We start from the raw sequence: 12,208 nt of genomic DNA on the forward strand, positions 1-12,208 counted from the left end.
CTTCCCTCACCCTTCTCTGTATGATGATGAACAATCCCAGTGTAAATTTCTGTGTAAACTAAGTCCCTCATCCTGGGAATCATTCAAAGGTTTCCTGTCTCCGAACACTCAAGCATGCAGTAAAAGCAACAGTAAAGACACAGACTTGCAGCACTCCAAAGATTACGTTGTTCACCTGGCATTCGACATACCACAGGCTCTCTCTCTCTCTCCCTAATAAGGGAGAAAGAGGTGTCTCTGTTTCACAGCAACAGGGGAGACATAATGAACAGCTCATTTGTTTACGATGTTAAAAGTCCATTGCATCGCTTTTCTCGAGCTCTGTGCCCAAAGGTCTGAGGTCTCAGCTCCCACGATCAACCTCCGATCTGCCCGTCTCCAGAACCCCAAGATCCTAGGCCTCCAAAGCTGAGCTGAACTCTTAGGTCAAGCCCTTGGTATGACAAATAACAGCCAGTTGTGAAACCCCAAGAGCAGGTCCCATTCCCACAAAGAACTGTAGTCAGCATGTAACTCCAGGTCAGGGTCTTCAAAAGAAAGGAAAAAAATAGAGATATTAAAGATGAAAATAGAGCTGTTTCCGAAGATGCAAGCAAAGGAGTTGCACACAATTCTCTGGCTCTGGCAAAATCAGTATTTTATAAATGACTGTTACAATGCCATTGCATTCGTACTCTCCACTTGTGTTCATAAGTCATGATCCTGCAGTCTTTGCAACCACTTTCTCAATCTCTCCTGCTGTTTTCAATGTCTTATGCATATATCCACCAGATTTTGCCATTCTTGTGCTCTTTTTATATTTGTGCCCTTGAGTTTGTAAGGCATTTACTCATTCTTCCTATTGAAATTTAGCACTTGGCATCTTCTGCATTAAATTTCATTTGTCATGTGCCCACCCATTAAATCAAACTTAATATTATATACAGTATATTATCTTGAAGATGATCCCAATCCTTCTTCCATTTCACCACACTTGCAAGTTTTAGGTTATCTGCAAATTTGGAAATGATCCCACATATCTGTGTCTTAGTGACTAATCTTATTATGAAAAGCACTTGTTCTAGTGCTGACCTACGAGGAACACCACTGCATGCTTTCATTTAGTCCCTGAAACAACCTCTTGCTCCTATTCACTATTTCCTGTCAGTTAGCCAATTTGCCTTTCATTGTTGCTATTACCTCTTTATTCCGATGACAACCCAGTTATACTGTACTTGATCAGACTTGGTCTCTGGATCATTGAAAGCCACACAGTTCAATGACCTGGAATGGTCTCTCTGCTCTAAGTAGTGCTAATGATGCAATTGTTGCAAGCTGAGGGCTGGGAGTTTTACTTAATTTTAAAATGAACTGTGCATCTATATCATAGAGGTTTGTCAAAGTCCATGAAAAGATTGGTTAGTTTTTCAGTAGTTTTCTTGGAGTGTTAAAATTCTACATCCATTTATATGCACAACCTAGCTCCTATTGCCATGTCAAATGTCATTGGGTGGGTTTAAAAGAAAATACATTTTTGCTCCAAACTTTGTGGTGTATTGTGCTCAAGGTCCTTATAGTAGAAATACAGTGGGTCCCAGTGCTTGTACTCCAGAAGAGTTCCTCCCATAATATAAAGTGTCAGCCAAGGAAGTTTAAGAAGTCCACAATACTTGTCTTATGCCTGCAACTCTGATCCTAGTAACGGCTTTGAACTTGTGCTTTGTAGTAAAAAGTTTAACTATATGCCAAAACTAATCATGTGTAACCTTCCAAGAAACTATTCACTAACTCAATTTATGAAATTTGATCATCTTTTGCAACTTGAGTGTATAGCTTAGAATTAAGTAAAGATGATAAGACATAGGAGCAAAATTAGGTCATTCAGTCCATCAAGTCTGCTCTGCTATTTTATCATGGCAGATATCATCCTTCTCAATCGCACTCTCCTGCTTTTTCCCTTGACCTTTGACACCCTTACTAATCAAGAACCTATCCATCTCTGTTTTTAAATATACCCAATAACTTCACAGGTTCATCACCCTCTGGTTAAGTAAATTCCTCTTCATCTCTATTCTAAAGGGACGTCCTTGTATTCTGAGGCTGTGCCCCCTCCACTATAGGAAACCTTCTCTCTACTTCCACTCTATTTAGTCCTTTCAATATTCGGCAAATAGCATGGCCCCTGTCACCACCCTGTTCTGAAGTCTGAAAGATCCCCATGCGAGCTTGTCAGTGCAGTAAGACCATTCCAAACCACTGAGTTTGGATTTTAGAATCATCCAGTAACTGTTTGATACAGTGCTACTTCACAACTTGAAGACTGAAGCCCTTGGAATAAAAGAGGAACCACAGCTGATAGAATTTTGGCTAAGTGCAAGAAGCAATGGGTAGAAGCACCATGGGCAACTTCTGGCAGATTTAAGGAGATGGCATTAGTGCAAGTGTTAGATGGACTTAAGTTACAAAAATACATTCCTAAAATAATCAAATTTGAGATTCCATGGATATTGAAATAAAAGGTTACTCAATTCCAAACAAGTCCTAGCAAAAGATTTTCAATGCTTTCATAAAAGTCATTGAATTATTTCTAAATGATCATTTTCAATGAGTTTATCTGATGTTTTTACAAGGCAAATACAGTGGTATGCAAAAGTTTGGGCACCCCGGTCAAAATTTCTGTTACTGTGAATAGCTAAGCGAGTAAAAGATGAACTGATTTCCAAAAGGCATGAAGTTAAATATGACACATTTCTTTAATATTTTAAGCAAGAAAACTTCTTTTATTTCCATCTTTTACAGTTTCAAAATAACAAAAAAGGAAAAGGGCCCAAAGCAAAATTTTGGGCACCCTGCATGGTCAGTACTTAGTAGCACCCCCTTTGGCAAGTATCACAGCTTGTAAACGCTTTTTGTAGCCAGCTAAGAGTGTTTCAATTCTTGTTTGGGGGATTTTCGCCCATTCTTCCTTGCAAAAGGCTTCTAGTTCTGTGAGATTCTTGGGCTGTCTTGCATGCACTGCTCTTCTGAGGTCTATCCACAGATTCGCGATGATGTTTAAGTCAGGGGACTGTGAGGGCCATGGCAAAACCTTCAGCTTGCGCCTCCAGAGGTAGTCCATTGTGGATTTTGAGGTGTGTTTAGGATTATTATCCTGTTGTAGAAGTCATCCTCTTTTCATCTTCAACAACAGGAATTCTGCAGATGCTGGAAATTCAAGCAACACACATAAAAGTTGCTGGTGAACGCAGCAGGCCAGGCAGCATCTCTAGGAAGAGGTGCAGTCGACGTTTCAGGCCGAGACCCTTCATCAGGACTAACTGAAGGAAGAGTGAGTAAGGGATTTGAAAGTTGAAGGGGGAGGGGGAGATCCAAAATGATAGGAGAAGACAGGAGGGGGAGGGATGGAGCCAAGAGATGGACAGGTGATAGGCAAAAGGGATACGAGAGGATCATGGAACAGGAGGTCTGGGAAGAAAGACAAGGAGGTGGGGGGGGGACCCAGAGGATGGGCAAGGGGTATATTCAGAGGGACAGAGGGAGAAAAAGGAGAGTGAGAGAAAGAATGTGTGTATAAAAGTAAGTAAGAGATGGGGTACGAGGGGGAGGTGGGGCATTAGCGGAAGTTAGAGAAGTCGATGTTCATGCCATCAGGTTGGAGGCTACCCAGACGGAATATAAGGTGTTGTTCCTCCAACCTGAGTGTGGCTTCATCTTTACAGTAGAAGAGGCCGTGGATAGACATGTCAGAATGGGAATGGGATGTGGAATTAAAATGTGTGGCCACTGGGAGATCCTGCTTTCTCTGGCAGACAGAGTGTAGATGTTCAGCAAAGCGGTCTCCCAGTCTGCGTCGGGTCTCGCCAATATATAAAAGGCCACATTGGGAGCACCGGACGCAGTATATCACCCCAGCCGACTCACAGGTGAAGTGTTGCCTCACCTGGAAGGACTGTTCGGGGCCCTGAATAGTGGTAAGGGAGGAAGTGTAAGGGCATGTGTAGCACTTGTTCCGCTTACACGGATAAGTGCCAGGAGGGAGATCAGTGGGGAGGGATGGGAGGGACGAATGGACAAGGAAGTTGCGTAGGGAGCGATCCCTGTGGAATGCAGAGAGAGGGGGGGAGGGAAAGATGTGCTTAGTGGTGGGATCCCGTTGGAGGTGGCAGAAGTTACGGAGAATAATATGTTGGACCTGGAGGCTGGTGGGGTGGTAGGTGAGGACCAGGGGAACCCTATTCCTAGTGGGGTGGCGGGAGGATGGAGTGAGAGCAGATGTACGTGAAATGGGGGAGATGCGTTTAAGAGCAGAGTTGATAATGGAGGAAGGGAAGCCCCTTTCGATAGTGGAGGAAGGGAAGCCCCTGTCCGCCAGAGAAAGCAGGATCTCCCAGTGGCCACACATTTTAATTCCACATCCCATTCCCATTCTGACATGTCTATCCACGGCCTCCTCTACTGTAAAAATGAAGCCACACTCAGGTTGGAGGAACAACACCTTATATTCCGTCTGGGTAGCCTCCAACCTGATGGCATGAACATCGACTTCTCTAACTTCCGCTAATGCCCCACCTCCCCCTCGTACCCCATCTCTTACTTATTTTTATACACACATTCTTTCTCTCACTCTCCTTTTTCTCCCTCTGTCCCTCTGAATATACCCATTGCCCATCCTCTGGGTCCCCCCCCACCTCCTTGTCTTTCTTCCCGTACCTCCTGTCCCATGATCCTCTCGTATCCCTTTTGCCTATCACCTGTCCAGCTCTTGGCTCCATCCCTCCCCCTCCTGTCTTCTCTTATCATTTTGGATCTCCCCCTCCCCCTCCAACTTTCAAATCCCTTACTCACTCTTCCTTCAGTTAGTCATGACGAAGGGTCTCGGCCTGAAACGTCGACTGTACCTCTTCCTAGAGATGCTGCCTGGCCTGCTGTGTTCACCAGCAACTTTTATGTGTGTTGTTCTTTTCATCTTCAGCTTTTTTACAGACCCTGTGATGTTTGCTTCCAGAATTTGCTGGTATTTAATTGAATTCATTCTTCCCTCTACCAGTAAATGTTTCTCGTGCCTAACAGTTGGAGAGGGGTTCTTTTCATGAAATTCTGCACCCTTTTTTCTCCAAACATACCTTTGCTCATTGCAGCCAAAAAGTTCCATTCAAAAGGTTCAAAGGAACATCTAAACAAGCCTGATGCATTTTGGAAACCAGTCCTATGGACTGATGAAGTTAAAATAGAACTTTCTGGCCGCAATGAGCAAAGGTACGTTTGGAGAAAAAAGGGTGCAGAATTTCATGAAAAGAACCCCTGTCCAATTCTGGAAGCAAACACCACACCGTCTGTAAAAAAGCCAAAGATGAAAAGAGAATGGCTTCTACAACAGGATAATGATCCTAAACACACCTCAAAATCCACAATGGACTACCTCAAGAGGCGCAAGCTGAAGATTTTGCCATGGCCCTCCATCATCGAAAATAGGCCTCAAAAGAGCAGTGCATGCAAGACGGCCCAGGAATCTCACAGAACTAGAAGCCTTTTGCAAGGAAGAATAGGCGAAAATCCCCCAAACAAGAATTGAAGGACTCTTAGCTGGCTACAAAAAGCGTATACAAGCTGTGATACTTGCCAAAGGGGGTGTTACTAAGTACTGACCATGCAGGGTGTCCAAACTTTTGCTTCGGGCCCTTTTCCTTTTTTGTTATTTTGATACTGTAAAAGATGGAAATAAAAAGTTTTCTTGCTTAAAATATTAAAGAAATGTGTTATCTTTAATTTTATGCCTTTTGGAAATCAGTTCATCTTTTACTTGCTTAGCTATTCACAGTTACAAAAAATTTTGACCGGGGTGCCCAAACTTTTGCAAGCCACTGTAAGTATTAGTGAATCCATGCTTTTGTATTGTTAATGGCCAATTATGCTGCTTCATACACAGCTTTTCAGCTGTGGAGAGTAGGCAATTTGTTGATTAGATAGCAAGGCAGAATTACACTTTGCAGCATAACTACAGCTGTTGGAGTGCGTGACGATCCTTGCTTTCTCTTCCTAAAGAGGTTCAAATGAATAAAAAGGCTGTGTTTACAAAATGAAAATTTAATTGCCCCTCTTGCTCAGGTAATTAGAAGAACAATTTTTGGCTGTTTTTATATTATCATTTGGGTGGTGGGGTGGAGATTCGTCTCTACCAAAGGAGGTGTAAGGTGCTCCTTCACTCTGCTAGCCTGCAAGTCTCCCTTGGGTAAGTTGGAGCACCTGTTTAGTCTCCTCATCAGAGTCATGTGAAGCCACAGGAGCAGGAGGTGAATGGTCAGAAGAGCAGCCAGTGCTTATCCCAAGTTCTGGTTATGCGACCACTGATGCCAGGCAAACAATCTCTGAAGAGTATTGATAATGGCTGAGGTCACCCATCTTGTAAAGACACTGCCCATATGAAGGCAATGGCAAACCACTTCCGAAGAAAAATTTGCCAAGAACAATTATGGTCGTGAGACCATGATCACCTACATCATAGGACACAGCACATGATGATGATATATTATCACAGTAGTCGTTAGATCCTCATGTCTAAGAGCCAGCTTCAGTATCATTTGTCAAGCTGTTTCTCCGAATTAAGCACAGATTCTAAAATGCATAATCTGACTTTGATGCATTTTTAATGCAAGTTCTGCACAGGTCAGTGCTTTGCAGTATCCTGGCTTGACGTCCATATTATTAGAGCACGCTAAGGACCCGAAGTTCCAGAATCATCTGCTGGGACGTGCATTTGCCAATTGCACACAGTGGACAGTTTATAGTGCATCAGTCATTGGACATGTAGAAAACCAGTTTAAATGTATTATTGATTTGACCAGGAATCTTACAAGGTGCAGAGAAAACAGCTTTAATATCATGTTCAGTGAGACTAAAAGTATGTGAAGACCTTGGTAAGTCAGCATTTGAGAGCTCCCAGTAATTTGAACAGTAGGACCGTATTAATATTTTTATACCTCTATTTCTATTTTGTATTCAATAAAGTAGACAGAAAACTTTAAAAATGCACACATTGAATATCTAAAAGAAAAAGAGTAAGTGCTGGAAATAGATAGTAAGATAGGTAGCATACAGGGAGATTAACCAGAAATAAACAGAGATTGGGGAGATTAAAATCCATCATGCAGGGTGTAATGGGTCTGGGGTTGATTGATAGTTAGACATCACTTTGTACTTAACTTTTAAACTTTTTTTACTGTCTTTGTTGGAGGAGTTCATATGATTGATCAATGAAAGAAAGAATGATTATTTGTGTTCCAATTTTTAAAAATATTTCTTATGTTATAATGGCCCTTATATAAACATTTGGTAAGGGAAACTCAATGCATTAAACAAACTATTCTAATTATACCACATTGTATTGTCTTATAATAAAGCAAAATAATCTTTGGTGTGTATTCAAGGGTTATGCCTTTGAAGTGTTACTTTTTGGCCAAATTGATTTCATCTATTTATGTGAAGTCAGAATACTAAGGTAAAACATTGAGGTAGGTAATAACAATAAAACTGCTTTTCATTGTTGCATACTTGAATGTCAATCCAAATATAACTCACACAGGCTCTTGGGTGTATCCTAATCCAGCTGCCTCTATTGTGTTAACCAATAGAAATGAGTTAGGGTGAGAGGAAAATAGGAAAATTCTAATCTCCACAGAGCTTTAATAACAATCTTTTATTCATTTCATGCGAAATGTTTGTCTATTGACAATAAAGCTTTATCACTACTTTTGTTTTAAACCTCTTATATTTTCAATGAATTTTGAGCAGTATCTTATTGTATTATATGGAGTTGTTAATGCCCTGTCACGTTTTCAAAGAGATTTGGATTTGAGTTTTTACTTTTTTTTTAGATATCTGCTTTCATATCTATTAAAAAAGATCTGTACCAAAGTTACAAATTGCCTATATGAAATACCATTTAATGTCAGGAGCTTATTGATTATTTTTGAAAGACTGCAGGTCATTTAATTATCCATTTTATTTGTAATATCAATTACAGTATTCTGAAATAAAATATTTGTTTTGAGAATGTAATTCCAAATTTTCCCATTATACCCACCTATTATTCACTGGGCTGTTCTAAAGTTTTAAAATTTAAATCTTTCCTTTGCATTTGTTGTATATGATGCTTTATGTCAGCATATCACTTGTGTGTTGTAAATCATCATCATAATTATGTGCTTTGTATGACGTGGGCGATCATATTTGTGACCACAATTGTTCTTGCAAATTTTTCTACAGAAATGGTTTGCTATTGCCTTCTTCTGGGCAGTGTATTTATAATACACTTCAGAGATTGTCTGCCTGGTGTCAGTGGTCTCATAACCAGGACTTGTGATATACTCATGTGACCATCCACCACCTGCTCCCATGGTGTCACGTGACCCTGAGCGGAGGGAGGGGTTGCTAAGCAGGTGCTACCGCTTGCCCAAGGGTGACCTGCAGGCCAACTGAGGAAAGGAGCGCCTTACATCACCTTTGGTAGAAACGTATCTCCACCCTGCCAATGGAATGTTGTAAAGAGCAATGAAATTAGCTCCTATTTGAATTTTCTTACCAGAGTAAAGTTTAAATAAATGGAAAGTTATATTTAATGTTCATCTCGGTTTATATTTTCAACTGATACTCAATACTGGTTACTATACCAAAAATAGTTAAAGGGTAATTTGTTAGTTTTTTTTATTTCAAAATATACTTTATTCAAAAATAAAATTATATACAATAAACCATTCAATAACTTTCCATCCTTTACATACATTTCCATTATAGTCTGTACATATCCACACTTATGGCCACCCACGTGGCCCTCCAGTTGTTCACCTTACCACATTATTGTTGAGGGGTATACTCCCCACCCCCCCCGACCCCTCCCACTCCCGCGGGTGAAGAAACCTATACTGTGGTCCTTCCCCCCCAGGCCCTTGCAGTGGCTGCACCGAGTTTCAGTGCGTCCCTCAGCATGTACTCCTGCAGCCGAGGATGTGCCAGTCGGCAGCATTCTCCCACGGACATCTCCATGTGCTGGTAGATCATCAAGTTTCGGGCCGACCAAAGAGCGTCTTTCACCGAGTTGATGATCTGCCAGCAGCACCGGATGTTGGTCTCCGTGTGCGTCCCCGGGAACAGCCCGTAGATCAGAGAGTCCTCTGTTACGCAGCTGCTGGGGATGAAATGTGACACTAGCCCATCCATCCTCCTCCACACCCTCTCCGCGAACTGACAGTGTGCAAAGAGATGGGTCACAGACTCCTCCTCACTGCAGTCCTCCCGTGGGCAGCGGGGTGTGGAGATGATGTCCCAGGCGTACAGGAGGGATCTGACTGGGGGGGCCCCTCTCACCGCCAGCCAGGCAAGATCCTGGTGCCTGTTAGTGAGATCTGACGATGAGGCATTTTGCCGGATGAACTGGATGGTCTGCTGGGGTTACCACCCCACTGTGTCCATCACGTCCTTCTCCTGCAGTGCTTGCAGGACATTACGTGCCGACCACTGCCTGATGGCTCTGTGGTCAAAGGCGTTGTCCTGGAAGAACTTTTCTACGAAGGACAGGTATGGTGGCAATGACCAGCTGACTGGGGCATAGTTCGGAAGTGGAGTCAGACCCATCCTTCGTAGCCAGGGCGACAGGTAGATAGATAGAGAGATATACTTTATTGATCCCGAGGGAAATTAGGTTTCGTTACAGCCGCACCAACCAAGAATAGAGCATAAATATAGCAATACAAAAACCACAAACAATCAAACAACAAATGCAATCTATGCCAGATGGAAAATAAGTCCAGGACCAGTCTATTGGCTCAGGGTGTCTGACCCGCCACGGGAGGAGCTGCAAGTTCGATGGCCACAGGCAGGAACGACCTCCCGTGCTGCCCAGTGTTGTATCTCTGTGGAATATGGCCAAAGTCCAACAGTAAAAAGTTCAATATCCGGTCTACAAACACGTACCTCAATCGTAATATGACCTGGATTGCACCATCTGTTGTTAACCAGAACAGTAAGCACCCAATTCCTTTACGCTTACCGCTCTCAGTGCACTTCCGGTCAGCCGGAACGGTCTGGAAGCCATCCATGGAAAAGTATTGATCGGGTATGTCCTCATGCAGCCCCGTTCTAGTGAAACACATAGCACTGCACTCCCGAAATGTTCTCTGACGCCTGGCTAGCACTGTGAACTCGTTCATTTTATTACCCACCAACTCCTCTTCTCCATAAGTCTCTGTTGTCTCGACCTGGTCCTCTTTACTCGACTTTGTGATCCCTCTCTGCATCTTCTGTGTATTTTCCTCCAGATTTCAGCAGGGGTGTCCGCCACTCTGCTCGCTAAACCGGCCAGCATAAGCAGCTGGTCCCTGGAATAAACAATGCGACCATGCTTCTGTCCCGCTAGTGAGACGTGTCGGAATGTAACTATTTCCAGCGCTAAAAACCCAAATGAAACTCTCTCTACCAGCATGTTAGAGAGGGTGCAGCTTCGACGTGTTACTGTGGAAAAAAAAATACAAAGAATAACATAAGTTAAAAAGTAAGAAGAAAAAAGTAAGAATACTGATCGGAACGACTGTAATAGGCTGCATGCACGACTGGCGCATGCGCACTGTATCTGGGCCTGGGCACATAGCGGTACTTGGTGCCCACGTACCTGGGTCTTACGCACAACCTGATGCAGCCACACACGAAGCTGGCCATCAGGGTGAGGGCGACATTGGGGACGTTCTTGCCCCCATTGTCCAGGGACTTGTGCACGGCAGCCCGAATGACCTGCTCCATCTTGGATCCCCAGACGAATCTGAAGACAGCTCAGGTGATTTCCGAACTGTAGGATTGGGGGACGGGCCACACCTGCGCCAAGTACAGCAGCCCTGAGAGCACCTCGCACCTTATCACCAGGTTCTAGCCCGTTATCGATAGGGAGCACCCTCCCCACAGTCCCAGTTTCTGTTTCACCTTGGCAGTCTGCTCCTGCCAGTTCTTGTTGCACGCCTCGGTCCCTCCGAACCAGATCCCCAACACCTTCATGTGATCAGACCTGATGGTGAAGGGGACACTAGATCGGTCAGACCAGTTGCCGTAGAGCATGACTTCGCTCTTCGTGCGGTTGACCTTGGCCACTGACGCGAACTCGAACTGTTCGCAGATGCCAATCAACCTGCGAACTGACCTCGGATCAGAGCAGAAGACGGTGACGTCATCCATGTACAGGGAGGTACAGGGGTAAATCATTTTGGGGGAACGAGGTTTTGAAAGTTGCTGAACAAGAGTGCAAGTTGTTTTTTATATGTTGTTCGCTGTGATAGTTGTGTATTCAATGGAATGAACTATGCTAAGATGTGGTTTAAAAGGTATGTGAACCTTAGCATGGAATGTTTCATAGTAACAGAGCACTTCCTTGTTCTGAAAGGAAAAGATGAAACACACTGGAGATTTTCTTGCACTGTGAATTGTCTCCTCAAATACGCTCAGTGGCCACTTTATTCAGTACCTGCTGTACCTATTAAATTGGACACTAAGTGTATGTTCATTATCTTCTGCTGCTGTAACCCATCCACTTCAAGATTTGATGTGTTGTGCATTCAGAGATAACCCTCTGCACACCACAGTTGGTAATGTGTGGTTCTTTGAGTTACTGTCACCTTCTTATCAGCTTGAACCAGTCTGGCCAATCTCCTCTGACTTCTCTCATTAACAAGGAGTTTTCACCCATAAAACTACTGCTCAGTGGATTTTTTTGTGTGTTTTTCACAGCATTCTCTGCAAAATTTAGGGACTGTTATGTGTGAAAATCCCAGGAGATCAACAGTTTCTGGGACATTCAAACCACATCGTCTGACACCAACAACCATTGCATTGTCAAAGTCACTTAGATCACATTTCTTCCCCATTCTGTTTGTTTGGTCTGAACAACAACTGAACCTGTTGACAATGTCTGCATGCTTTTGTACTTTGAGTGCCTGCCACATGACTGACTGATTAGATATTGGCATTATCGAGCAGTTGTCTCGTAATAAAGGGGTCACTGACTGCATACTGATGAAGGTGTGTCTCAGAGCTCAGTATTGGAGCTATTGAAGGATGATGTTGAGAGATAAAGATGAAAGTAAAGATATACAGAGAGTGAAGAGCTTTCCTATTAAATGATGATGTTAGAATGGAATCCACTGCTGCAGAGATATAGTGTTCCTGATAGTAAGCTCTGTAACTCCTGTAATAC

The 12,208-nt window shown here is 43.1% G+C and overlaps 1 protein-coding gene across 3 annotated transcripts in view; it reads left to right on the forward strand.

The window, feature by feature from the left end:
* The window catches only part of kif21b (kinesin family member 21B), a 158,831-nt gene that overhangs the window by 75,509 nt on the left and 71,114 nt on the right, over nt 1–12,208 (forward strand). The window lies entirely within an intron of this gene.

This window comes from Mobula birostris, chromosome 14 (genome assembly GCF_030028105.1).
Source record: "Mobula birostris isolate sMobBir1 chromosome 14, sMobBir1.hap1, whole genome shotgun sequence".
Classification (NCBI taxonomy): Eukaryota; Metazoa; Chordata; class Chondrichthyes; order Myliobatiformes; family Myliobatidae; genus Mobula; species Mobula birostris.